At 35.9% G+C, this 26,984-nt stretch overlaps 1 protein-coding gene and 1 long non-coding RNA gene across 3 annotated transcripts in view; one reads left to right on the top strand and one right to left on the bottom strand.

Annotated features, from left to right (window-relative positions):
* Positions 1 to 26,984, top strand: part of AMZ1 (archaelysin family metallopeptidase 1) — a 523,657-nt gene that overhangs the window by 106,719 nt on the left and 389,954 nt on the right. The gene's annotated exons all lie outside the window — the stretch shown is intronic.
* LOC122816761 overlaps positions 19,373 to 26,984 on the bottom strand; it is a 219,882-nt gene continuing 212,270 nt past the window's right edge. Inside the window, exon 4 of the long non-coding RNA XR_006367098.1 lies at positions 19,373 to 20,201. This is a non-coding gene — a long non-coding RNA (uncharacterized LOC122816761). The remainder of the gene's footprint in view (positions 20,202 to 26,984) is intronic.

Raw genomic sequence — 26,984 nt, forward strand, 5'->3', positions numbered from 1 at the left:
CATTTGCAAAGAATCCATCCTTTGTGAAAGTTGCTGAACTAAAAGTGTGAGGTTGCCAACAGAATGCTGCAAGTCCTCCAAGGTAGATTCACTAATCAGTGGCTGCAAGCTTTTCAGTCCTCCAGTAGCTATGCCACACACTAAACACTTAAAACCAAGAAAAAATAAAAAATAAACTTCAAAATCACAAAATGAGGCACAGACACTCAGTGGTCGAATAAAACACACCTCTGGTATTCCAAAGTAAATTTTATTCACAAAGAATAAGCACTTTTGTTTTGAAAAACCAAAACTTCTTCAGATAATTAGTACAAAATCCACAGAACATTTACAACTCTAAGAGTAGTCACATGACAACTTTTTGCCAAAAAAATCTTAAAGCTACAGTGTTTCAAATAGGCAGGTTATACTTCCATAAGATTCAAGGGGGATAAGTCATGAAATCTGCCTGAACGATATAGTTAAAATATAAAACATATGTAATTCACAATGAATGTGCATATATGTGTCTACTTCTAAAACTGAAAGACCACTTACCTGAAGAAGACTTTACTGAGATAATAACACTGAACTGTTACTTTACTGAACAATCATGCTACCAAATTTTTTAACAGGATAAGTAAGAACTTGGCCAACAAACAACAAAGAAACATACCACAGTATGTCAAACCCACCCAGGTGAGAGCTGCACCTCCCACACCCACCCAACTAAATATACCAACTACAGGATCACACTACAGTGGGGGGAAAGGGCAAATTTTCCATGCTAGCCACGTGCATGCACACCATGTTACAAAATTCGGTAGTGTGATTGTTCGGTAAAGCAACAGTTCGGTGTTGTTATCTCGGTGAAGTTATCTGCAGGTTAGTGGTCTTTCAGTTATTAGAAGTAGACCCATAAATATATATATATATATATATATATATATATATATATATATATATATATATATATATATGTGTGTGTATATATATATAACAAATCATATGTAATTAATGCCTGTTTTCTATAATAGGATTTTAATTTTAGTAAACATGCAATAGATGTCATACTATTAATGCCTGGTGGGCAGTTAACTTTCAAATGTAATTGTCAAGTTAATTCTTTTTTCTGCAACTTCAAGCTCCAAGGTCCACCCTGCAAGTTTTTTCCAAGCTGTTCAACAATATCAAACTTAAAATAGTGACCCAGATGAGTGTCAACATGTTTAGCAAGAGCATTATTATCATTTTTATTCTTGATGTCATATAAATGTTCATATATATGCGATCCTTCAAGCATCTTTCCATTTTCCCAACGTAAAAGCATGCACAGGATTGGCAACAAGCAATGTGGACCACCTCTTTTGATGCACAAGTATATTTTCCATAAATATTAATAACCTGTCCATTAACATTGACCTTGTTGCCCACGAGAATATGCTGCAATAATTACATTCAAAACATCTAATCATACCTCTATTGCTCTGTACTCACAATTGTTTTTTATATGTTTCAAAAAAATATTTCACACAGTAACCCTTCCTAATAACCATAAGGTGGCACTCTCCTAACTTTTTATGGGTTTCCATGTTCTCATTCATCACGTCCCAGCTCATATTTAATATTGTTTTATGTTTTGTTTTGTTTTTTTTTTTTGTCTCTCTCTGATAGAGTAGTATGCAGGGAATTTTTAAAGTCTGCCAACTGACTACAGTCCCAGAAGATATGTTCTCAATTACCTCTTTCTCCCCCATCACAACTTCAACATTTGCTGTCTACCTGAGGAAAAATTCTTTGGAGTTTACTTGGGGTATAAAATACCTGTGTAAGCAATTTCAAGCAAAGATTCTAAATCTTCTAGAATTTGTTGCATGTTCGGGAGGCATACATATACCCCCCCCCATTCTTTCTTTGTGAATTGCTTATCCAATCTCTTTTTCCAATCCTTTCTAACCTCCTCTGATTGATTCTTATAGTTATCATGCAATATTTGGTATGCTCTTATAATTATTCCTTTTTAACAGCAACTTTTGTTCTAGATTATAATAAAAACTCTACCAGTGCAAGTCTTTTGCTTAGGATCCCCATATTTCTTTCTCTTTGTCTATACTCTGATATCAGTCATTGATAGGGAAGGCAATCTGTAACCTGCAGTCCAAATAAATTCTTGGCCTATTATACTACCTTTCTCTCTCTAACTATTTTCTTCCAATACCTTGGTTCTTTTGCCAATTTTCAACAATAAATTCCAGCCCCCTCTTGTCCTTTGCCTGTATCCCTAATCACAGTCATCCCTATCGGCACCATCTCCTTTCTTCATTTTTGTGTTGACTTAGTTCTTTGAATACTTTCTACTACTTTATAAATATAATATTCTGTATGGTTACTGTTATTCTCTTTTAAGGATCTGCATCCAAAATCCCAGTCTCTCCTTGTTTCTTGAGCCCCCCCCCCGATTTTAAGAAAAAAGGCAAAAATCAATAATTTCCCAAATCCTCACACTAATAAGCTTATTTTAGACATAGAGGAAATGCTTAATATTTTAAAAAAATTTCATGAGGATCTTAATAAAGATAAAAATAATCCCAATGATTACAAAAATGACAAGTATTTAAAGAAAAAATGTTACTAATAAACTTAATGACAAACAAATATCTCTGTTGATTAAGCCTATTACCATAATAAAAGTTAAAAAAAGCTTTTAAAAAGGAAAACATGGTAAAACTCCAGGGTTAGATGGTTTAAGTATGGTACTATGCTTCCATTAAATATTTCAGAATTACTGAGTGACATTTTCAGAATAATTCAGATTGACAGGATAATTCCTCGTACATGGAAATTTTCTGTAATCTTAACTATACGTAAACAAGGAAAGTATAATAAGTTAGTTTCCTCAAATAGACCTATTTCATTATTAAATGTAGACTATAACATATTTACTTCCATCTTTGCCACAAGATTAAGAGCTATACTAGATAAATTAATTAATAAAGATCAAACAGGATTTATAGGCAATAGATTAACATATGATAATATAAAAGGGGTAGTAACTATCTTAGATTTAGAAAAATGAATGAATAAGAAATTGGCCCTAATTAGCTTAGACATCAAGAGAGATTTTGATTCTGTAGATTGAAACTACTTCTTTAAAACTTTAGAAGCATTTGCATTTCCAAAACAGGTTATTGGAATATTTTTTAAAAATGTATAGAGACTCCAAAGCATATGTTAAAACTGGATGTTACATTTCTCAAGGACTTACTTTAAACAAAGGCACAAAGCAAGGGTGTCCCTTGTCCTCCTCTAGCATTTGCAGTAATCAACCCCTCAGCTAATAATATAAGAAGCAATTAAACAATTGATGGATTCTCAATTAACAAGGATTGTCAATCTAAACTACAGTTTTTATCAGATGATATTTTACTAATATAAGAAATTTAAATTATTCTATTGAATAAATAGATAAGGAAATTAAAAAGTTTCAAGAAGTATCTCTGCTGAAATGCAATAATAAAACTGAAACTTTATTGTTATACCAATTACTAGATAGTAAGTCTGAAGATAAATATAAATTTAATTAAAAATGAAAAGAACTAACATATTTAGGAATAAAAATATATCAACATATGAGTAAGATTATTAATAAAAATAATTGAAAAAGTGTTACTTCTTATTAAAAAATGGAATGAATGTTATTCTTTTTTTTTCTTTTTTTTCTTTTTTACTTACGATAGGCTAGTCCTTACTAAAATTATTATATTGCCCAAGATTATATACATAGTGCATGCAATAGCTTTAATAACTGACAAAAAAACTTTGAAAGAACGTAGAAAAAACTTCATTTTTTATGGTATCCTAAAAGGCCAAGAATTTCTTAAAGAAATAATTTAAGATTATGGGACTATGGTGGTATTAGCTTCACAGATGTATTGCTGCATGTTTTAATTCTATTATACTCTGGATAGATTCAACCTACACTAAGCAATGGAAAACCATTCAGAAGCAGATTTTATTAATACTTATATGTTTATCAAATATGATAAATCAGATATATGTAACAATCCTTTAATCTAGTTAATAAAATTTACCTCGGTTCATTTCAATCCTTAGACTCTGCATGTATAAAACCAATTCTTAAAGTAGTTAAGAAATATGTTTTTAAACTCCATTAATATCAAAATGGAAAATTTTCTGTTTTCCCATTGCACACATCTCTGGATTTAAGGAAACTCAGAACAATGTTAAAATGAACTTACTAAGAAGGAATGGATTAGTATTCTGGTCTGATTTCTCTGAAAAAGGAAAACCTGAGTTGACAGAAAATTTAATGAAAGATTTTGGATGGATCTGTTGACCAGTTAAAGTTATCCATCAGTAAGAAGTTAAATGCATTTTAGCTAATACACATGCAGAGGAACAGAAAACTATTTCCTCATTATATAAATATTTGAATGATATCATTGAGTGTAAATTGACTTACAAAGGAAGCTTGTCCAAGTTGTATAAATTAATTATAAATAATATTAATTTTGATTTAAAATTCTGGAACTTTTTGATAGTAGTGGATTTAATGACTCAATAGATTGCCAGAATAAAACTTTGTTACTTAAATCAGTTAGTCAACCTTCATCATATTGATACTGGAAACTTTTTTTGTGTGGAAATATATGCATAGAATATTTGTTACTTCCTATAAAAACTCTAAGTTTGGTAGAATGACATCTTCAGTCTATTGGGGATGTAGTAAATATGTAAATGCTGATTGGACACACATGTTTATGGATCATGAAAAATTAAATGTATATTGTGAAGAAATAAATATGTTTTTAAGGGATGGTCTGATAATTGCTCTTTAACTAGATAAATAATACTTCCTTTATTTGTAAAAGCTAAACAACAAAAACTGCTCCAGAGTCTCCTGGCAGTAGCTAGAAATGTTATTACAAAAAAATTGGAAATAAATTTCAATTCCTACATTCATAGCATTTTTAAATTTAACAGCAATATTATGTAAAACTGAAAAATAAGTGATCAGAATAAAATCTATAAATCATACTACGACTTTTAGCAGTTGGGATAGCCTTGAATTTTTGCTATTGAAATACCAAGACTCTTAATGTGTTATTTTGTGAGACTATGTTGATGATTCAATGTAGACTTAACATTGTATAACAGTATGTGATGCTGAATTTCTTCATTTCTATGTACTATATATTGTAAATGCATTAAATTAATACAAATGTTCTTAATAGAAAAATAAAGAATGTGCATTTGGCTGAAATCATATGATGTTCTTCACACTAATATGACAAGCATGATGTGCAACATAAAGTAGTAGCAATATCAGTATGAAGAGACAGCATTAGAACAGGATAACCGGCATTATTTTTATTCTTTGTTCACCAGGTTAGTCCCACTAGGTTAGTAGTTTCATTTGGGGGAGGCCTGAGGCAGTATTTATACTACAAGGGGAAATTTGGACAGGCCACTGGGGACTTTCCCCTACTCTTTTTGTTAATAGTCACGGGATCTTTTACATCCACCTCAGCTGCCACCAGCTCAAGTAGATGGGCCCTCAATTTATTGTATCATCTGAAGGCCACCACACTCAACAGTATAGCATCCTTCTTATGCTGCACTGCAGCTTTAGTAATAAATTTACCTGGTGTGAGAATAGAATTTACAGCCTTCTGCACCAGAGGTGATTCTGCTACCTTTTGCTCCACTGACATTACATGGGTTAATGTCCTCCAGAAGGTTTGTTGGAATTATCAGTACACTAAGTTGCAGATTTTGATCCACCAGTTGATTGTGACTGTTTCACAAAACACATTGCTTATTCTTCCATACATGTGTCATACTGCCTTCAGCAGTGTGCTTTTTAACATTGCTGTATCAGTTATTATATGTCATCAATAGCTAGTATACATATTAATAGACTGTAAGTTAGGTAGGCAAGTGTTCAGCTATGGTGACATACCTTGTATGAGTGTGCAAAAAAGTGAATGGTTACATGCAGAAATGGCTTACTCAACAGATATAATGTGTGCAATTCTATTGAGTTGTACTACTGCCGCAGATGGATAGTTTTGCTCCCCTAACACACACACACACACACACACACACACACACACACACACACACACACACACACACACACACACAGAGGTCATACCATCCCCTCAACTGTATGGATTCTGACACTTGCTATATAACTGCTGTGGCATAAGGAGCTAGTGCACAATTCTAGAAAGGGTGACGTACTTTGATAGATGTTCAAATTTGGCAGCATGTAGCTTGTATCAGTATGATAAAATAGAAATAGATGATGTGACAAAGGGAAATACTGCCAACTCAGCTATCTGGAATTTTGTAAATAATTATATGTCATTTGTGAATATCAACATGATTTATATAAGATGATTGTGTGTATATCAAACTGGTACAAACATATATGTTGAAAAGGGTCTTTGCAAAAATGCTTGTGTTCAAAATAAAACCACAACATGTCCTACTGGAATAGAACAGAAATGTACATGTACTATGTAACTATTTAAATGTATATATTTTTAGCAATGGAAACTGGAATACAGGAGGTTAACTTCAGGAAAATAGCTGAAATTAAATTACTTTATGGCTATGCAATAAAAGATGATATCTTTCAGTTTCAATACAGCAAGGAGACACAATGTCTAAAACTAGGGAGCTTTCTATATTGTCTCTAAGGTAAAATAATCACTAGTCTTGAAATGTGAAGGGATGTAATTGTTTTATGACTTCCAGCATCTGCCAAACATCTGAGGTCTATGTATTTTCAAAGGTAAATGCTAAATGCTCCTAGCTTCAAGCAGTAGGGGTTTCACCTGGGATAGAGTCAGATGCAAGCTATCCCAGCAGTAATATTTAAAAATATTAATTTAAGAAGTCACTGAGTGAGACACAGCGTTCTGTATTCTGTCTTAGACCTGACAACAGCTAGAAGATCCATTCACCACATCTGCCTTGCTCTTAAGTAAGTTAATTAGGATATAGTAATTCTCAGTCGGGACTATAGTGAAGCATAGTTTAGATGTTTTTCTTTATTTATTTATTTGAGACTGCCCTGCAATGCTGTTTTAAATATCTTCTGTGGTTTTGAACTCTGATATCACTGTGAATATATACTGAGTATGTTCTTGTTCTTTTATTATTTATTATTATTTATTATTAAATATATTTAAACCTTTCTTTGTAAGACATATTTAAGTTTTGAGTGTACTTGCATATTTATTTGGTAACACTGTGGGCCACTCCTAATAGCCTTGCTCTTGGTCAAACCACCATTTGTATTAATATTAATATTACACAGTAAGATTGGAAACCCTTTGTTAGGGGCTTTAAAGTAGCTGATAAGAATTGGCTGGTGGCAATGATAACTACCTTATAGTCTGGGCAAAAAGTGGTATAGCTAGTAAACCTCTGCCAGCCTTTCCCAGGTGTGTGTGTGTGTGTGTGTGTGTGTGTGTGTGTGTGTGTGTGTGTGTGTGTGTGTGTGTGCGTGCATGTGTGTGTGTGTGTGTGTGTGTGTGTGTGTGTGTGTAAATCAAACCTCAAAGAGTATGTGTGCCAGCTACTTGGGCGGGGACATGAAGTACTGGTTGGACAGAGAGGGTGCTAGAGGTCATGGCTTGGCCATTCAGCTGAGATCCCTACTCTGTAGCTGTGCCAGTGGGAAGTCTTATTGGGGATCTGGAGAACGAAGAAGAAACTAGCCCTGGACTGACTGTGGTCTCTGTGTGCTCTTAAGGGAAATTGCACCTGAGGCAGAGAGCTGCATCTGGAAATACTGTATGTGTACCTTGTCATCCTCTCAGTGTACGTCCCCCACCGTTGCCTGTGGTGAGGAATGAGGTTCCTTGATTACTGGTTCAGTGGTGGGTCGACACAGATGATATGCAGGAACGTCTTACGCATCAGTTGTAATGCATGCAATTCTATTAAGTGGTATCACCTTCACAGGTGGAGGGCTTTGTTTCCACATTTGTTTCATTCCCTTTTAAGAAGGCCATATGCATTCAAACACACTGCTCAGGTTATCCCTTCAACTGTGTGCTTTCTGACAACTGTGCTATGACTTTCTGTTGCATCGGTAGATAGTTCACAGGGCTAAAGAATGTAAATTAGATAGCGAGGTATTGAAAACCAGCAGTATGTATCAGTGTGTAAAAATGGTGACATGCAGGAATTGCTTACTCAGCAGATATGATATGTGCAATTCTACTCAGTGTAAGAGTTTCACAGGTGGAGGCTTTGATCCTGCATGTAATGTATGTTTTAATGGAGGCCATATACATGCAAACATACTGGACATGTTATTCCATCAACTGTGTGCTCACTGACGACTGTACTATATTTCTTTTGGGGCTTCACTAGATAGTATACAAGTCTACAGACAGTGTACTAGATAGCAGATGTTCAAATCCAGTGAAGTGTATGTTGTATTAGTGGGTATGCATCAGCTGATGGCATGCCCACGTGGATTTCTAATCAGATGTGGTATGAGAAATTTTAATGGGATTTAATGGGTAGTTTTGATTTCCTTAGTGCTTTACCCCTTGTAAGCATGTCCAATTTCACAATGTACATTTTTCATATCTTATCTGAAATAACTACAGCTTATGCACAAACACAGCAGGTAACGAAACAATGCTCTGGTAAAAAAAATGCCTTAATGACAAGCTAAAAATCCAAAAGTCCTTCTTCAGGTCAAACAGCCATAAACCAAACAACAAAACTTTAAAATCTAGAAGCAATCAGGTGGTACAATTACATTATCCATTGCATGTAAAAACGTTTAAACATTTAAAACATGCAGTACTTGCTATAGCTCAAATAGTGCATACAATCGAACAACATTCCTTTCCTAATAGTAGCAGCTAGATTTTTGTATATAAGTCAAAACAGTTAAACACTTAAGTTATAAAAAAAAACTCATTTGATGAACATTAACTTCTACAATGTCATAGTCAGCATAAGTTCTAAGATTAATTTTTTCCATTGAGAGGGAATACGAAGGTGTTCTCTGAATAAATACATTTACAAAAATAACATTGTTACATGGACATGCACCACTCACTCTTCTGGGTGGTATGCATGTCATATTTATATATTCTATTCTTTGTAGCCTGTCTTTTACTTCAAATTCTGCATAAGGCTAAATGTTTGGCATAAGGCTAAATACATTAAATTTCTTGTGTTCCAGCCAACATAAGTAAAAATGTTTTACAAGATAAGAAATTCTTTAAGATTGTTTTTTTCATTCAAAGGATATGCAAAGGTTTTCTCTGAGCAAACACATTTACAAAAATATATACAATTATTACATAGGTATTTACCATTCCTCTGGCTGGTGTGTCTGTCATGTTTGATGGACATTAACTTTTATATTGTTTTGTCTTTAATACTGGTTTAATACTTAGAAGTTCATTTAGACAAGAAAACCTATCAACACAAAGTTGAATGATCCATCTGTATTCTGCATTTTCTTTTTCCAATACACAGTCATCACTTTTTATCTCTACCCAGTACATGTTTACATAGAACATTAGTTTCACCTTTCTGCTAACATCGGAGAGGTAGTCACCAATTCACTTCTTCATAGTAGGCATTGCATGTTTGGCATAAGGCTAGAAACACTAAATTTCTCATGTTACAGTCAGCATAAGTTTTAACATGGACAGTTTTTCCATTGAGAGGGTGTACAAAGGTCTTCTCTGAATAAATACCTTTACAAAAAATGCAGCTGTTACATAGATGTGTACCACTCTTCCAGGTGGTGTCTCTGTGATGTATGTATGTATATATATATATATATATATATATATATATATATATATATATATATATATATATATATATATATAGGGTCTATATTACGTGATCGAACATTTAGTTAATCGAATAACTAAACGTCGATTGTTAAATGTCGAAGACCCAATACCGTGAATACAGGGAAATTGGCCACACAGGGAAACAATGCCATTCTCCTACATAAAAAAATAACAATAAACACAAATGAAGTGGGGGCTTCGCCCCCACACCCCCCGATATGGGGGGCTGTGTCCCCCATACACCCCCAACTAAATATACCAACTCTGAAATCGTTCCACATTGAAAAAAGGGTAAAATCTGCGTAACGGCCAAATGACTTGTTTCCCTGAGTGGAAACTGCCATTTGCGGTTTTGGGTCTTCGACATTTAGTGATTGACATTTAGCTATTAGTTATTGTTCTTTCTAGCCTATTTTTCGCTTCATATTCTGCACTCTTCTATAACTAAAACTGGGTTTGAAATCAAGAAACTTATTCATATTGGAAATAAGTGGGCTATCAAGAATATACCAAATGTTCTTAATAGCGTTTTAACTCAGTTGTGTATGTTGATTGTAAGTAAAAGCATACCTGAATTTCTTCATATTGTATTAGATCTACAGTTAGTATTCTCATCAAAATTTTTATTTAACCTTTTACTATCATTACCTTGGTTTATACTGTGACCCCACCCCATTATTACAGAAGAATCTACTATATGCAAACAGGAAGACATATATTTGTTTCAGAAAGAAATATTTTGTTCAGGAAAAAAAAACAGATCTAGACAAACCACCACAAGTTTCAAATATTGCTTGTTTCTGTTGTTTTAGCATATTGCTATCTTGACCTCTGACTTGGAAATCATGAATAACATAGTCTAGTGGTGCATTCAAAATGCCATCATTTGTGTTTAGCCTTACATGCCTCAACCTTTGGCTCTTGGGAATATTAGAGAACACAAAAGATGGGTGCATGCTATTTCGATATAGATAGTTGTTCAGTAACTTGTTTTTACATAGTCATATCAATACTGCCGTTAGTTTTTTTAATTAATTTAATATCCAAAAATTCTATTTCTGAAAAATAATTAAATTTCTTAAATTTCAAGAAGTGAGCTGTATTTGTAATATATTCAACATATGAATCAAATTCTGATTCACTACCATTCCAGATTATAAAGATATCACCCACAAAGCGATTGTACAGTAAAATATTGTGTCTAAACATATTTTTGGTAGAGAAGATAAGTTCTTCTTCTCACATTGCCATGACTATATTTGCATAAGGGGTGCAGCTAACTACTACGCATTTCTGTAAATAATATTCCAAATAATATTCCTTTGTATATATAAATGCATTATTGTTCAGTACCAAACTCAACAAGGTGTATAAGGTGTTGGTTTCTAAATTGTTTACTTACAAATAATATTAAAAAATCAAGCCCTATATCATTTGGTATCAAGGTAAAAAGAGATTGCTTAATCACTGTCTATTGTGTTCGCCATTAAGCTGTAGTTACTTCAGACATTTGCTTTCTTGACTACTACAGAATGTATTTATCCACTAGGGTGATTATGTTTTGATTTTTAGTAGCTTCTTTTGTATAACAGTTAACACAAAGCAGCATTGCCATTCAATGCTGAAAAATAGTAATTGCCATTTCTCATCCTATGAGAATTTGTCTTCAGCCACATGGTTATGCTGGCCATCACACATTTGTCCATAGACTCAATGGACAAAAGACAACAGCAGTGATATCTGCATGTGTAAATATTTATTATGTCAACTATCACAGCTTCCATACTTCACTGTAACACTGATTTGATTTTCAAATTGTACGCAAGGTATGTTGAAGCTTGTGATCCAGCAATTACTGTTGTTTGTTGCAAAATGCTCATTTGTTAGTCTTCATAATGTTATCATACTGACCACAAATGTGTACTTTCTCGCAACTGATGTACAGTTATGTGCCACTTAACATCCTTCCGCACAATGTCAGACCGCATTTACATCCATGCACAATGCTCATTTGTTAGTCTTCATAATTTTATCACACTGACTACAAATGTGTGCTTTCTTGCAACTGATGTACAGTTATGTGCCATTTAACATCCTTCCACACAATGTCTGACTGCATTTATGTCCATACTATATAATTGGACATAAATGCGATCAGACGTTGAGCACCTTCTGTCATGGTGTATTATAGTTGCCTCCATGAATTTCCTTTATCAATATCAAAAGTAATAAGTTTGAAACCAGGTAAGTCCTTTTTGTTTGCATGATATAACTTATTCTGTTTCCCCTGAAATGTATTTGTCATCTACCTTTTTCTTGGGTACTTTATTAGCATGCCTTTCTAATACTCTCTTCAGGTAAATTTATCCTTGTGCAAAGACAGGAGTTCAAACCCAGGTAACTTAATTTTATTTCCTGATATCAGGTAGTCTATTCCCCTGAAATGGTATTTGGCAGTCATCTGTTTCCAGAGTACTTTGTTAGCATGCCTTGTTGATAACTTATTGTTGTGAAGATATTCTTTAACAAAATCAAGGGTTCAATCACAGGTATGTGCATTTTGTTTGCCTGATTGCAACTGTTCCATACCCTAGAAATGTGCTATTCTACTCACCTTTGCTCCCAATGCTTCTGTAGCATAACCTGCTACTACACTGGTCTGGAACATGTTGATGACATTGGCAGGGGTTCAATGTTAACCCTACGTTTGTCTCTTTTACTGTTCTCATTCATTCTTTTACATTCCCCACAACTATTCTGTCATGATTTTGTTGAATATGTGGGTTATGTTGGCATTGTGTTAACATAGTGTATTTATCTGGATATTTATGCCACTGTGGTGATAACCATTTGGGGGATATTTGTTATTAATGCCTATGTAAATAATCCATGTATATCTGCAAGGACGTGTGATGTGTTGTCAGGGAATACATCATGACTGCTTTGCTGGCTACCCTTGTTAAGGTGTTTATGTGAGTTGTTCAGAGTTCACTTCCCTTGAGGTCTGTTACTTGCAGTCTTTTATTGCAATCAGGCTGCATATGTGCAACATTTCACTATTTGTGTTTTATAACCCCTCCAGTATGATGTCTGCAAGGTCTCACCTTAACATTACATTGTAGATATACTGACATATGAAGTGCAGTGCTATACTGACCCACTTCGTGACAAACCATCTTCCTTTTCTAACCTACTTTTATGGCATTTTATGGGTGCATGGTTCACACTCCACTGTTGTTAAGTATGTACATCTTGTTGCATCACACTACTGGCTTAATGACGTATCCCATATCTCCCATGTACATACTTCTCACATATCCTTTGTTTCACAGCTTGTCTACCTTTTGGTATATGCTTTTCTTCCTGATGTTTATAGTTGTCTGGAATATCCTTGAGGACTGCAGTCAATAATGACAGACCTTTGGGTTTCTGACTTCATACCCTTCAGAAGATGCATGTCACTAGCACAACTGTTATTGTATCCACTTTCACAATGTATAAGAATACTATTTACAAGACATCCCTAATTTTGTGCTTTTGTAACAACATTATCGGTGCCTTTCTGCAGAAATCTTGCATTGAAAGATGTACCCATGTATAATTCAAACATTCTTAAATGGCCGTATTGTCCTACACATTTTAATGCTGAACATTTCCACAATTGTTGGGTTATGCAAATCATCTTACAGGTAATGTTCACTATCTCCTTGATTTTAGTCAGTGAGCTGTACACCATCTGTCAGTGTGCAGTTGCTGCTAGGATTTCCTTTACTCATGGTCCTACTTACTGATGCTGTTCATTACATCCTCACTACAGGCCTATGCATGAGCGCAGTTCACATTATGTGCTTTGTTGTGCACACTCCTTTGTTTACATCATGTACATAGATATGGCCATGTAGTTGCTCATCGTGATGTGGCCACAAACCTGTGCTGTGGGCTTAGGGAGAGGCTCCTCACCATGCTATGTGCCTTGGCTACATATGTAGTTGATTAGCACTGCTGCTCATTGTGATAAGATAGTAAATCTTGTTAGCACAACCTTGATGATGCTGTAGAGTTAATGAATCTCTGGGACTGTATCATACCAAGAAACCTCATGAGAGCATGCTTGTTCTCTATGGCAACTACTTATGTCACTGCCCTGGCTGTCTCATTACCTGGTTTAAAGCTTTCTCAAGTTAAAACAGTATCTATATATCTGAGCTCTGTAACCTTTTGTTTATCAACTTAGTCATTCATTTGGTTGCACCCCAAACCAGCATGTCATCAGTGATGTTAACAACACCTTCAACCCCTTGATCATCTGCAATGTAGCACTGTATAACACTTCAGGTCTTGAAGAAATATCAGATTGAAGATTGGTATGACAAGTATGCTATCTCCCCAGAGAGAAAATAAATGTATATGTCTCAAAAATGTCCTCATTATATTTTATTTTACAAATCTCTGATTAGCATCAAGCATAGAAACATGTATCACTCCTGGCACAGCTGAAATCATGTCTTCAGTTGCAACATGTAGGTAATATGCCATTTTTATAGCTGTATTAAGATCTTCCAGATCTGTATGCCTACAATTTTTGTCTGTCTTCACAAGGTTAACCACAACTGCTACCCATTAACTGAGCTCATTCTTTTAGACAAACCTATGCAACTTCACTCTGTTCAAGTCCTTCATGATTCTACTTCTTACAGCTACTGAAGTTACCTTCAAGCATGCAATGTAGGCAACACTACAGGATCTGTCAGAATATAATCAACTTTGGCATCCTTGTCCATTAGTTTTACATGACAACCTGACTCATCAAGCAACGTATACAAAGACGGTTTTAATTCAGTCTCTTTCAGTGTCAGTGCTTTAGTTTTAAGCAGATAATATATTCTTCATCAATTTTAATTTAAATACACCATTGTGGTTAATGTTCATCTTCTCTGCCCAAATTTCAAAGTGGTCATTGTGACGCCCATGCACTGGCCTCGTAATCAAGGAGCCTCAATCCTCACCACTAGCACCAGTGAGGGGCATCCACATTGGGAGGATAACAAGTACACACACAGTAAAGTGCAATTTTCCTTAAGAGCACAAAGAGATCACAGTCAATCTGGGGCTAGTTTCTCCCATTCTCTCCAGATCCCCAATAAGGCTCCCCACTGGCACAGCTATAGGGTTCAGATCTCAGCTGCGTAGTCAAACCAAAACCTCCAGTACCCTCTCTGTCCAGCCAGTGCTTTGTGTCCCTTCCCAAGTAGGTGACACACACACTTTGAGATTTGAGTTATATACATTCACACAGACACTCCTTGGGAAGGCTAGCACAGGTTCTCCAGCTATGCCCCCTTCTTGTCCAGACTATAAGCAGAAATCACTGCCACCAACCACTATTTATAAGCTACTAATAAAGCCCTTCCCAAAGGTGACCAGTTTTCCTGTACAATGTTACTGGTATCCAAATAGTAAGTGTGACCCAGGGATAAGGCTATTCTGATGTGGCTTAGTACAGTGTCACCAAATACATGCAACGTACTCTAAGAACTTAAATTATCTCTATACAAAACTGCTACATTTGAAAGGTTTAAAAATATTTAATAATAAAAACACAAGACAATACTCATCAATTCAACACAATGACAATAAAGAGTTCAGAAATCACAGGGAAATGCTTTAAAAAATACTGGAGGATAGTCTGACATAAATATAGAAAACAACTAGTCTAATCTTTCTATTTCTATCTATTTCTAAGATAAATCACTGTTCTAAATACTACTTTCATATAGAGCAAAGCAAGCACTGGTGAGTGGATGTTCTTAATAGATCCAAGACAAGGTACAAAAATGCTCAGTCTTTCTCTCTGAGAAAGTCTTAAATTGATAATGCACAGTACTGCTGACTCATCTCAGATTACATCACTTTTATCACTTCTCATTTAGTTCCCAGGCTAACAGAAACACAAAATTTACATTTCTTGGCACCCCTACTGAGGTTTTCCAGGCTCACAGAACTTAAAATTTAACATTTCTACAGCTGCCAGGAAGTCACAGCAATAAAAGACAATTTACATGTGAAACCTAGTCATTTTCTTTGTCTCAAAACAATAGAAAGAAACTCTTAGCCCAGACATCCTGTCTCTGAGCTTGAGATCAAACAGTTATAAAATTCTTTGCTCATTGGCTTTCTTCCAGCAGGGTGCACTGTGGTTACATTTTGAAGCTCAGCACATAACACAGTTTTCTTACATTTGTTACACAAGCCTGTGGATCATATTGATATTTACAAGGACATAGAATTATTTACAAAATTCTATCTAGCTAGGCTGGCAGCCTTCACAGTCATCTTTTTGTAAATTTTGTGTCATTTTCTTGCACAGTCATAACTCTGGGTACATTTCAACATGTATTGAGCCCTCAAGTAACATATTTGCATTACTCTGCTCTACTACATAAAATCTGTTGAGCTGCAAATTGATTTACTTCATTCTATACTCTTTAGCAGAATGATTTATCTTTCCAGAGGTTATATTTACTTTATTAATCACTGGATATTTTCTCTAACATGTTTGCAGACACACCTTGTGCAGTACTTCTCACTGACACAGTTTTCATTTTTTGTACTTCTCTTCAATATCAGGCTGATTTTATTCCATTTTTATTTGTTTTCTGCTTTTGTTCATCACAAACAGCTTCACTCAGTTCTAACTGCTTTATAAGCTTTTTCAAAAAGTACAGTGACATGGCACAATGACTGTAATTTTGCAACTGATGGATGCTGACAATGTATTTGAAGAGCAAGTAGATGCTTACCTGCATGTGGTGCCATGGGGTGCTGGGCAGGTCTGTGAAATGATAGGTGCAATCCATATCTCTGCATTACCATGCAGTAATTCCCATGTCTGTGTAGTGCTATGGGATGCTGTCATAACTGTGCAGGCATTGACCAAATCAGTGCAGTATGAGATAAGTTGTTCATATATGTACAGTATCAGTATGGGGAAAAACATGTCTGTAATATGCCAGTGAGTTCTGACTATAGCTGTGTAGCACAGTGTTATAAGCTGCTTAATGTGTGTGCAGTGCCAGGAGGTGCTGACCACCTCTCTGTAGTTCTGACAGGTACTGGACATGGCAGAGTAGTATCAGTAGATGCTAATTATATCTGTGGTATGCCACTGGGTGCTGGTAATGTCTGTGCAATGCCTTTAGGTGCAGAACCCCTCTTTGTAGTATCACCATGTGTTGATCATATCTGTGCTATTTCTGTGGTTGCTGGCAAAACCTGTGTGGTGTCAATGGTTCCTGACTACATCTGTGCAATTCAGGCAGATATTGGTCATCCCTGTGTAGTACTAGCAGCTGTTTTTAATTCTGTGCAGTTTCAGTGGGTGCCCTCAATGTGGTTGTTTACAATGTGTGACACTGCTAGTGGGTAGTCATAAGACCTATGCTGTATCAGCAGGTATTGCATGTGTCTGCAGTACAAGAAGACACTAATCATATCTTTAACTACAGTATCTGTGCAGTGTCAGTGATGATTATGTTTGTGCAGTACAAACAGGGACTCACAATGTCTGTGTAGTACCAGTAAGTATTAAATGTGTTTGTGCAGTACAAACACCTGCTCATAGAGTCTGTACAGTTCCAGCAGTTTCTCACAATCTACAATTCAAGCAAGTGCTCACAATGATTATGCAGTGCCAACAGATATTCACAATGTCTGTGCAGCACCAGCAGGTGCTTATGATGTCTGTGCAGTGTCATTATGCTAAAAATGTCTGTATGACACAAACAAGTACTTATAATATCTATTTAGAGCCAGCAGGTGCTCACAATGTCTGTGAAGTACCAGCAAGTGCTTATAATATCTGTTCAGTGTAGGTAGTTACTCACAATGTCTGTGCAGTGCCAGCAGATGCTGACAATACAGTGCCAGTGGCTGCTCACAAATTATGTGCAGTTCCTGCAGGTGTTTGAAGTACTAGTGTGCTAAGCATGTCTGTACAGTAACAGCAGGTGCTCAAAGTGTCTATTCAGTGCCAGTGGTTGCTCACAACAGCTGTTCAGTAACATTCAGTGTGCTTACACTGTCCCTGCAAGTGTCTGTTCATAATGTCTGTGCAGTGCCAGTATGCTGACAATGTCTGTGCAGTACCAGCATGTTGATAATGTGTATGCAGTGCCAGTGGTTACTTTTGATATTTGTGCAATGCCAGCAGATGTTTACAGTGCTGCACTGCCAGTGGATACTTACAATGTCTGTGCAGTGCCAGTGTACTGACAACATATGAACAGTTCCAGCAGGTGCTTACAATACTTTTAAAGTGTCACTGGATGACACAATGTATGTGCAGTGCAAATAAGCAATAATGTCTCTGCAGTGCAGATGAGTGCTTATCATGCCATTGTGTTGCAATGGCTAGCCGTTCATGTATGTTCCGTGCTGTGGGGTGCTATTTCTGTCTTTGCAGGCCTAGGAAACATGTGTGTACCACATATGAGGGAAAAGCACCACATATCATGCTGTATTTATAGCCCAGTTTTGAAAGAATACAATTTAATACTGGTAACCAGATTGTTGCACTGATCCAAACAGAAAATTTACAGACATGACACAAACATAGAACAAAATATCAAGTACTTATACTTCACTCGGACAGAAATATTTTTAAACAAGTAACAAGTCACTGTGGTTTTGGCGTTAATCATGAACACTGGTGTACGGTTGAATTTTGGCACAGCAAAAAAATGGCAGTATCATTATTGTTGTGATGTGAGAAAACCCATGGATTTCTGTCAAACAGCACTAGCCTCCATTAAAAAATATAAATGTACAAAGCTAATTCATGGCAAGGGTGAGCAATAACTCCTAGCATCTAGTGAAGGAGTCAAAATGTACTTCTACAGATACTAATCAAATGGTATATACATATTGTAAACAAAATTAAATGGAGACCGTAAAATGCCAGTAAGTTCAAAGAGAAAAAAAATGGTCTAGGCACACTGGAAATGGCTTAAAGTTAATTTATTTGTAAAAAAACTCAACACACAAGTGCTTTCACTCTGCCACAATGCAGGGCTTTTTCAAGCGAATAAAACCGACTGCAAAATCATCCATTTAAACACCCTTGTTCCCCTAAAAGGCGCCAAATTATTTTAAAGGTATATACCCTCTCCTTGTTTGAAACATAACAGAAACAACTGTATACATTTTCTTTGTAGAGTGCAACTTCTATGAACCACATGAATTGAAATATTGCACCTTAACTTTAAACCATTTCCAGTGTGCCTAGACCGTTCTTTTTCTCTTTGTTTATACATATCGTGTTAACTCAGAATCCTCTTAGATTGAAATAAATGGTGTCAGTTTAAATGTCTAACACAGAAATAACAAAAGCATCCAACAAAACATGACTACACAGGGATATCTGGGACAATAACGCCACACAAATAAAAATATTGAAATAAAGTCATCCCAAGAAAATCCTTATCATTTACTTTTAATAATTAGAAGGTACAAAATACATGCATTTTCACACACAACACTTCAGATTACAGCAGCTTTAAAATATCTAACATAAGTACAGGCTCTGCTCCATCAGAAATCAGTTAAATTAGATTAAATTAATTAGCTAATGCTTTAGCATGCTTTTCTGTAATACTGGCTTGGTCAAAACTGATTCATTTAATCTAGACGCTTTTTAGTAGCCTGCAGCAGAGTTTGCATTTTATAATGTTCCATTTTGCAATAATTAGTATCACCTAGATATGACGGATTTTCCACATTCTGTAGAATCCCCCTCTCACCCTGATTTAAATTTGTGCTTCTGGCATATGAGTTAATAACACAATGCACTTGTCTCAGAGCCCACCCTTATATAGTTCACATGTACAATAATATAGTTTTAAACAGCATTCTACTTTTTGATCTAAGAGGCTTGTCAGCTGTGCAAACGTTCACATAAATTACATTAGCAATAATGCAATCTACGTTTGGATTTATTTCAAAAACATCTGTTTATTCACATCATACTGAAATTTGTCAGTGGTAAAGATAAACTTGCAGGAAGAACAATTACAGAAGTCCAGAGTGCCTTTTTTTCAAATATATTTTAGAAATTTTTATTTTCTGTCACATCCGTCTTGTCTCATAGATACTATTTTAAACTTTTATTTTTATCACAATGATGATTCAGTGGTTATGGTTTGTGACACAGAAGTGCGGGATATGGGGTTGATTCCTGGCTTCCAATCATTGTCTGTGTGAAGCTGACATGTTCTCTCTATGTCTATATGGGCTTCTGACTGTTAGGATCCATAGTTCTTCAACCCCAAATAAAGCATGGTACCTGTACAATTGCTGAAAAGGAACTAAAAAGGATTACTTTACTTACTGAGACACCAACTAAATACATTTAATTACATGTACAAAATGAGGTCACTTTCCTATCTGCTTCTAGAACTTTGCCTTGAGTCATTAAAATTTCCCATTTATTCTTAAATGTTCTCTTTATATCATCATTATCTGTGATGTATGCACTGGGGGAAAAAGCTTTTCCCTTTTTTTCAACATTTTCAAACACTATTTACATAAATTCAAACTGTTTAGCATGTGAGAACACATAAATGAAAGAGACATTTACAAGAGAAGTCTGTTCTTCCATCAATATCTGCATCACAAAACATTTTAGCATGCTTGAGCACTAATGAAGAAGATTGTTAAAAACCCCACCTGCAAAAGACCATCAATGGATAGCTAAAATACAGCAGCTACTGCTACGACTAATCATTTCTTCAATCCTCTGCTTTTCTTTAAACCCCCCCCCCCCCATGTATACATCTTGAGAGGTCAAGCTCTACTGGCAAAGTGTTGATACTGGCTCCCAAATTCCATTAGTGATGCACTTAATTATAAGTTTCTCCAGAATGAACCTTCAGGAGGTCTTTTCCTCTGATCTGCATTATTGGTTGCATGCAGCACTTGGTAAAAGCTAATCTAACTAGAAACCAACCATATCTGCTCAGGAAAATACTGTCCTGTCTCAATGTCCTATACCACCTCAACCCTACCCAGAACACTGGAACTGTTAAGATCTCTCTTCTTAATATGATGTTCTTAACAGGGCCAGGTCATTGTCAAATAGGCACTTGGCAGGGGAGTGTAGCAGGGCCCCCTCCCCACAACCATTCTGGTGTCTTATTAATTGTCTTTCTTACACCAGTTACTGTAAACACTGCTCAAAACTGTCAACGTGCATATGCTGTTTTCTTCTTTACTGTTGAAATGAAGGCAGAGATATGAATTTGATTTAAAAATGTAATTTGAATATCATTTGTTGATGAGGTTAGTCCCATTAGCTAATAGCGTCTTTCCATGGGAGACCCTTGGTGGTAGTTATACTACTAGGGGAATTTGGCCTGGGCATTGAGGAACTTCCCCTACTCTTTTCAACAGCTCAGGCGGATGTAAAAGATCTCACAGGACCTACCATTAGCATAGGCAGATGGTATCTCAGTTTAACATCTCATCCAAAGGATGACACATTCAAGAGTGCAACACTCCCCCCCCCCAACACACACACACACACACACTCTCTGTAGCTCAGAGGGTTAGGATTAAGATCTGCCAATGAGCTTCATCCTATAGTCCTGAGTTTGTTTCTGTCAATTTCCACCTGCATTACGTGCAGTTGTGAGTAACCAGTTAACCAGATGGTTCTCCTGGGTGTTCCATGAAACACAACATTTGTGCATAGTGATAGTACTTGGTTAAAGAATAAAATAAACACAAGCCTACACACAGACACACACAGACACACATGCACAATCACTCACAAAGATGCACAGACACACAAACACGCACATAGACACACACACACACACACACACACACACACACACACACACACACACACACGAGCGCGTGCACACAGACATACACATAGGCACACACACAGACACACACAGAAACCTGTATACTGACCAACATTTTCATTAGAATTAAAAATAAAGGCCACTTTGTTTTAGTTAGAACCAGGATTCCAGTGTTTAAACTCAGATCTAATAGTTCAGTATATTTATGTCACCACCATCAGATAAGTTCCCAGTTTCAAACAACTGGAAGTGACATTGGACCCAAAGTTGTGCTAAGCTGAATGCGAGTTTTGAATAATACATCTAACAGAGGCTGGAAGCTTACTGCTGTGTCAAGAGATTTCTGACTGTGAATGCTGAAAGAAATATAGAGGTTTTACTTCCAACTCTCAGTTAATGTGTTAATGTGCTCCTTTCATGATCAATACATCAGATTGGAACATTAGTTTCCCTAAAAGCCACCTTTAACAACATTGTTGGTTTGTGCTTGGTATCTATCCCCTTCATGCCTACAGGTACTACATTCCTTCAGGTGACTTCCTCCTTTAGAGCAGTATCCTGACCATATCATAGTCAGCTATAAACTACTGTGTAAAGATGCGTCTCACATACTATCTGTGACTGTACTCAAATTGTATATATGTAAGATAAACTTTTTGGTGACCTGCTTTAGCTCAAGTTGTCCAGAATTATTACCCATGCGTACTACTGGGCTTTCTCAACAACTATGTCTTAGCTATGTGATAGTCTACCTGCTGTGGGTTAGTTAGGAGTTCTTTTGATAACTGTCAGACATTGGATTCTAATGCTATTGAAAGAAAGATCCAATTGTTATCAGTTTAGACGGAGAAAACAGTAGCTCAGGATTCATACAATGTAAGACACCATCTTTTTTCCTTGTCACTTTCATTTGAATACCTCTTTTTGCTTTAACATTTGCGATCTATTGTTTGTAACAGTATGGTGTTTAATTCTCTAAAAGTAGCAGTGTTGTGTTAGATATATTCTTTACACTACAATTACTTCACACACTGCATTACTGCTTTCTTTTATAATATTTACATCTACATCACTGCTTTGTTTTTGTTTTACATGGCATACTCAGCGGCATGAATCGTTTTATTTTATTTCTGTTAATGTTATGTTTTTGTTGAGCAGAATATACACTGCAGGAGCCCCTTTTATATTATGCTGTGATATGCAACGCAGAAAAGATTAGTCATATACATGGAAAGTTTAAAATTATTATAAAGTGCCAAAATATACCTGAAACGTCCCTAAAACCATTGTATGTGCATTTTCAGTACATGACTGAAGGGAAGCAGAAAATAAATAATAGCACATGCTGCAACATTTGTAAAACAGCACATTCATATAGGGAGCTGTCATTGAATGAGCTGAAAATGGCTGTATTTGTCCTTGGTGTGTTATCTGTATTCATTACGCAGCTTAGTTAGTAATGAAAAATAGATATTGGATTTTGTAACCTTTCCCGATCTTCTAGTACCAACTAGTTAACAGAATCCACGTGGGAAGGAATCCCTGCAGCTACAATCAGAGATAATTAAAAATCCTTGTAAGTAGGGCTGATAGCTGAAGCATGCCTGACTTTGTTGTCCCATTTTGGTGCACTGCTTCAGCTTTACTTTAACAGCTTTTGTATTACAATAGAAGGTGTCGTTTTTAGAATATGTAGCCATCTTATAATGCCTCCTGTCACTGCATTAAGCCAGAGTTAATAAGGGATGGTCCCATGCTCCCGCCCCATTAACAGTAATCCAGCAATGCTTTAAAACAAAGAAAGTGTGGCCATTAGCAGTAGAACAAATCTGTGCAGAACACTTACGTACTTACATACTCCAAGGAATGTTATTTGCTAAAATCACTGCAACAGTCTCACTCGCATAATGTGTTCAAACTATTCCTGTAGTATTACTGCATAATACCATTTTATTAAGACAACGTTAAACACAGCACTGTTGCATGCTATTCTAGCTTTTCCTCACACAACAGACCACTTTTGCGTAATGCATGGTTTACATGTCCCAAGAACACTTAGAGCACAGATTTAGTGATAAATGTTATGTGAGCCCAAAGAGTAGTTTTTGATGACTTTAAAAACAGAATGGGAAGTAGGTATTTACAGTAGAAAAGGACAATATAACAGCTTTCAGAGAAAGATGTCAGCAGCAACATTATGAGATGAAGACAATGACATTTGCATTGGAAATGAATGACAACAATACCTTCGCCCAGATGTACTGCCTTCTTAAACTGACTGTCTGCCACTTTCCCTACACATAGCCAGTATTGCTTCTATCACTGATGTAAGACTGCCTTGTTTTGCTAGTTTCCAACTGACTGCCTAAAATCATGCTTTAATTCTGCCCCTTGTTTCCAACAATGGTGTTAGATTCTATTTTTTGCTAGCTTCCTCCTGACTGCCTGAACCCATGATGTAAATAATCCTCTTCACCATACATGTTATGCAATAAAGGTTTTACTTATTGCACTCTGCTTGTCTGTCCACTGCAGGTAGATTCCTGTCTGGTCATTCATTTGCAATAAACTACTTAATCTCAAGCTTGATCATAATCCATTGCTGTCTAGATTGTTTAATTTGTATGTTAATATTGTTTAGTTTTTGGAACAGTTTTAATTGTTAAACATCTTAATGTGTCTGTGTTGCTTATCCTTTTAAGTATCATATTGCAATTAAGGTATCTGTTACATTCTTTAATGTGTACATGGAGCTTTTCTCCATAAGCATCCACTGAAAATGGGCATGAACTCAGCTGGTAAACTGTCAAGAAAACATAAATAAATAAATAAATAAATAAAATAAAACATTATGGTAGGCATCCCATGGTGTACAGTATTATGTAATACAACTGCATAACCATCACAAGAAATACAAGCATAAAAGTTGCTTGATGGAAAAGGACCCTAAATCCATGCTGTTGCACACTCCCTAACATTTTCCTTAAATGTCTTCCCTTTCTATGCCTTTCTGAATGCCTCATTAATAGTGTAACTTTCCACCTCCAATATTACATACAATTCCAACATTTCCATTTAGCTGAAAGTTATGATCCCCTTTCTTCATTTTTTGCCCTTATGTTTGTCCTTGTCATTGCTCCAAATTATATCCATCTTGTCCATTCTGAAAATAAAAGATAAGTACTATATTCTGTCCTCTAACTGACTTTGTAAAACATTTCTGACCCCATCAACAGCTCTTTATTGATTTATTTATTTATTGACCTGGAAAGTCCACTGGATCAAAGATTCATTTTCAGTGGAGGCCTGGGGAGAAAAGCTCCAAAAGATACAGTTACACAGTGACAAAAGTTCAAAAGTAACACAGTTAACAAAAGATTTTTTTTTTTACATAACAGCATATTTAGAAGGTGAAAGCTAACTGCAGTTTGTAATAACAACAATAAAGTAGGGCTTCAGTCTCTTCAGTCTAATTAACTTTTGTAAAACATACAGTGAAAAAGGTGTTTAACCTACTTATATAGTCTGAATGGTGAGGATAGGAGACAACATGTGAAAGAGTACAAGATGTAGATAGCTGGTGTCTTGAAGTTATTGAAATAACTTGTGAGAAGATGTTGGATAAGCTATTTTTAAGGTGGTTTGTTCAAGTGATGACAGGAACATGTAAGGTTGGTAAGGCAGTGTTTTTTTAGTGCTGATTTAAATTTTTTGTAGAGTCTAGTTAAGTAATAGGGGATGGCAGAGCATTCTAAAGTTTGGTGACTGTATGGGAATAAAGGCATTGCCCAGCTCTCTTGATGGGTTTAGTTATGGTTAGGTGTAGTTTATTTAGAAGACCTAAGATTTCAGGCTAGGGTATATGTTTGTAGCATATCTTGAAGAGAAGGACAGTCATTTGGGTTGTATAGCAGTTTGTAGGAAAGAGTGAGTTGGGTGCAATATAGGTAATGGGGGAATGCTAGGCAATTCAAAGTTTTAATGGCCTGACAATGATGTGTGCGAGTTGACATGTTGGAGGCAAATTTTGCTATTTTGTAGTAGCATGATTGTAATTAAGTCATGATAGATGTGTGTAGGTTAGTGGAAATGGGACTACCGTAGAGGAGAGAAGGAGAAGCAGATAGTTTTAATTTGGTAGATATAGCTAAGAGCTTATGCCTATAGAGCTTACCTAAGTTGAAATGGGTCTTTTTGATTGCGCTGATTAATTACAGATCTTGAATTACAGCTACAAAAAAGAGGCAAAACACTATCAGTACAGCCATCTTAGTCTATGCAGAGTGATACAGCATTAAATTAGTTTGACTATACCTCACTAGTGATACACTCCAACATTACATATGCTCATTCACTCTTTTATATTGAACAGGATTATTTCAAGTTTTATAAATATTCCTCAAGTCTATCTGCCTGTCTCCTATAGTGTCATGCATCCCAAAATGTGATGTCTAAAAGGATCTTCCTTCTGATATCCATCATCTGTATTTCTTCACATTAATTATCACTTACCATTTTGACCCACTCCAAAAATTCATCCATATTTCCTTGCAAAATCCACCATCTCCTATTTTGTTCTTAATATCATCAGAACAATAGATTCTGATAGCAGAAATCTTCTGTCTTCCCTACCTAGTTGTTTTGGCTTTTCCCGGTTAGGGGTCGCCACAGCGGAACTCCAGTCCGCTAATGATTGGTAGTTGATTTTTACGTGCCGAGTTACCAGCCCTGATGCACAACCTTCAACGAAGGTACACCCATTCACGCATGTTTTCATGCAGAAGATGCTCTAGCTGAGAATCGAACCGGAGAGCATCTTACTGTGAGGCGACAACGCTACCGCAGCACTAGTCCAACCAGTAAACAATGAGCAAGCTGTTAGTTTTACTTCTTTAACAGTCTACTTCTCTATCCTTTTGAGAAATGAGAAAAAAAGAGAGGGGAACAGGCTTGATTTCTCTCACTCCTGCCTGTTTCTCAAAAGGATATCCTCATATTTGTCCCATGCATTTCTTCAGACCATTCATTGTTTTAAGTCTACTACCACTTAAGGAAGGCTAATCATTCCCTAACTACACTTTCTGTGAAACAATACTTTCTTGTATTTGCCTTAAACTGCCATCTTCTATGATCAGATTGTGCTGTCCAAGTTCTGTTATTTTTATATATACCTTTTTTAATATAGTACCCTTTGAACGCTACAGATTTTGTTAAGGTACCTAGTTAATTTTATTATGTCACACTCCTGTCTCCTTTGTGCAAGAGCATA

This window comes from Protopterus annectens, chromosome 12.part0 (genome assembly GCF_019279795.1).
Source record: "Protopterus annectens isolate FY-2018-M chromosome 12.part0, PAN1.0, whole genome shotgun sequence".
In the NCBI taxonomy this organism is placed as follows: Eukaryota; Metazoa; Chordata; order Ceratodontiformes; family Protopteridae; genus Protopterus; species Protopterus annectens.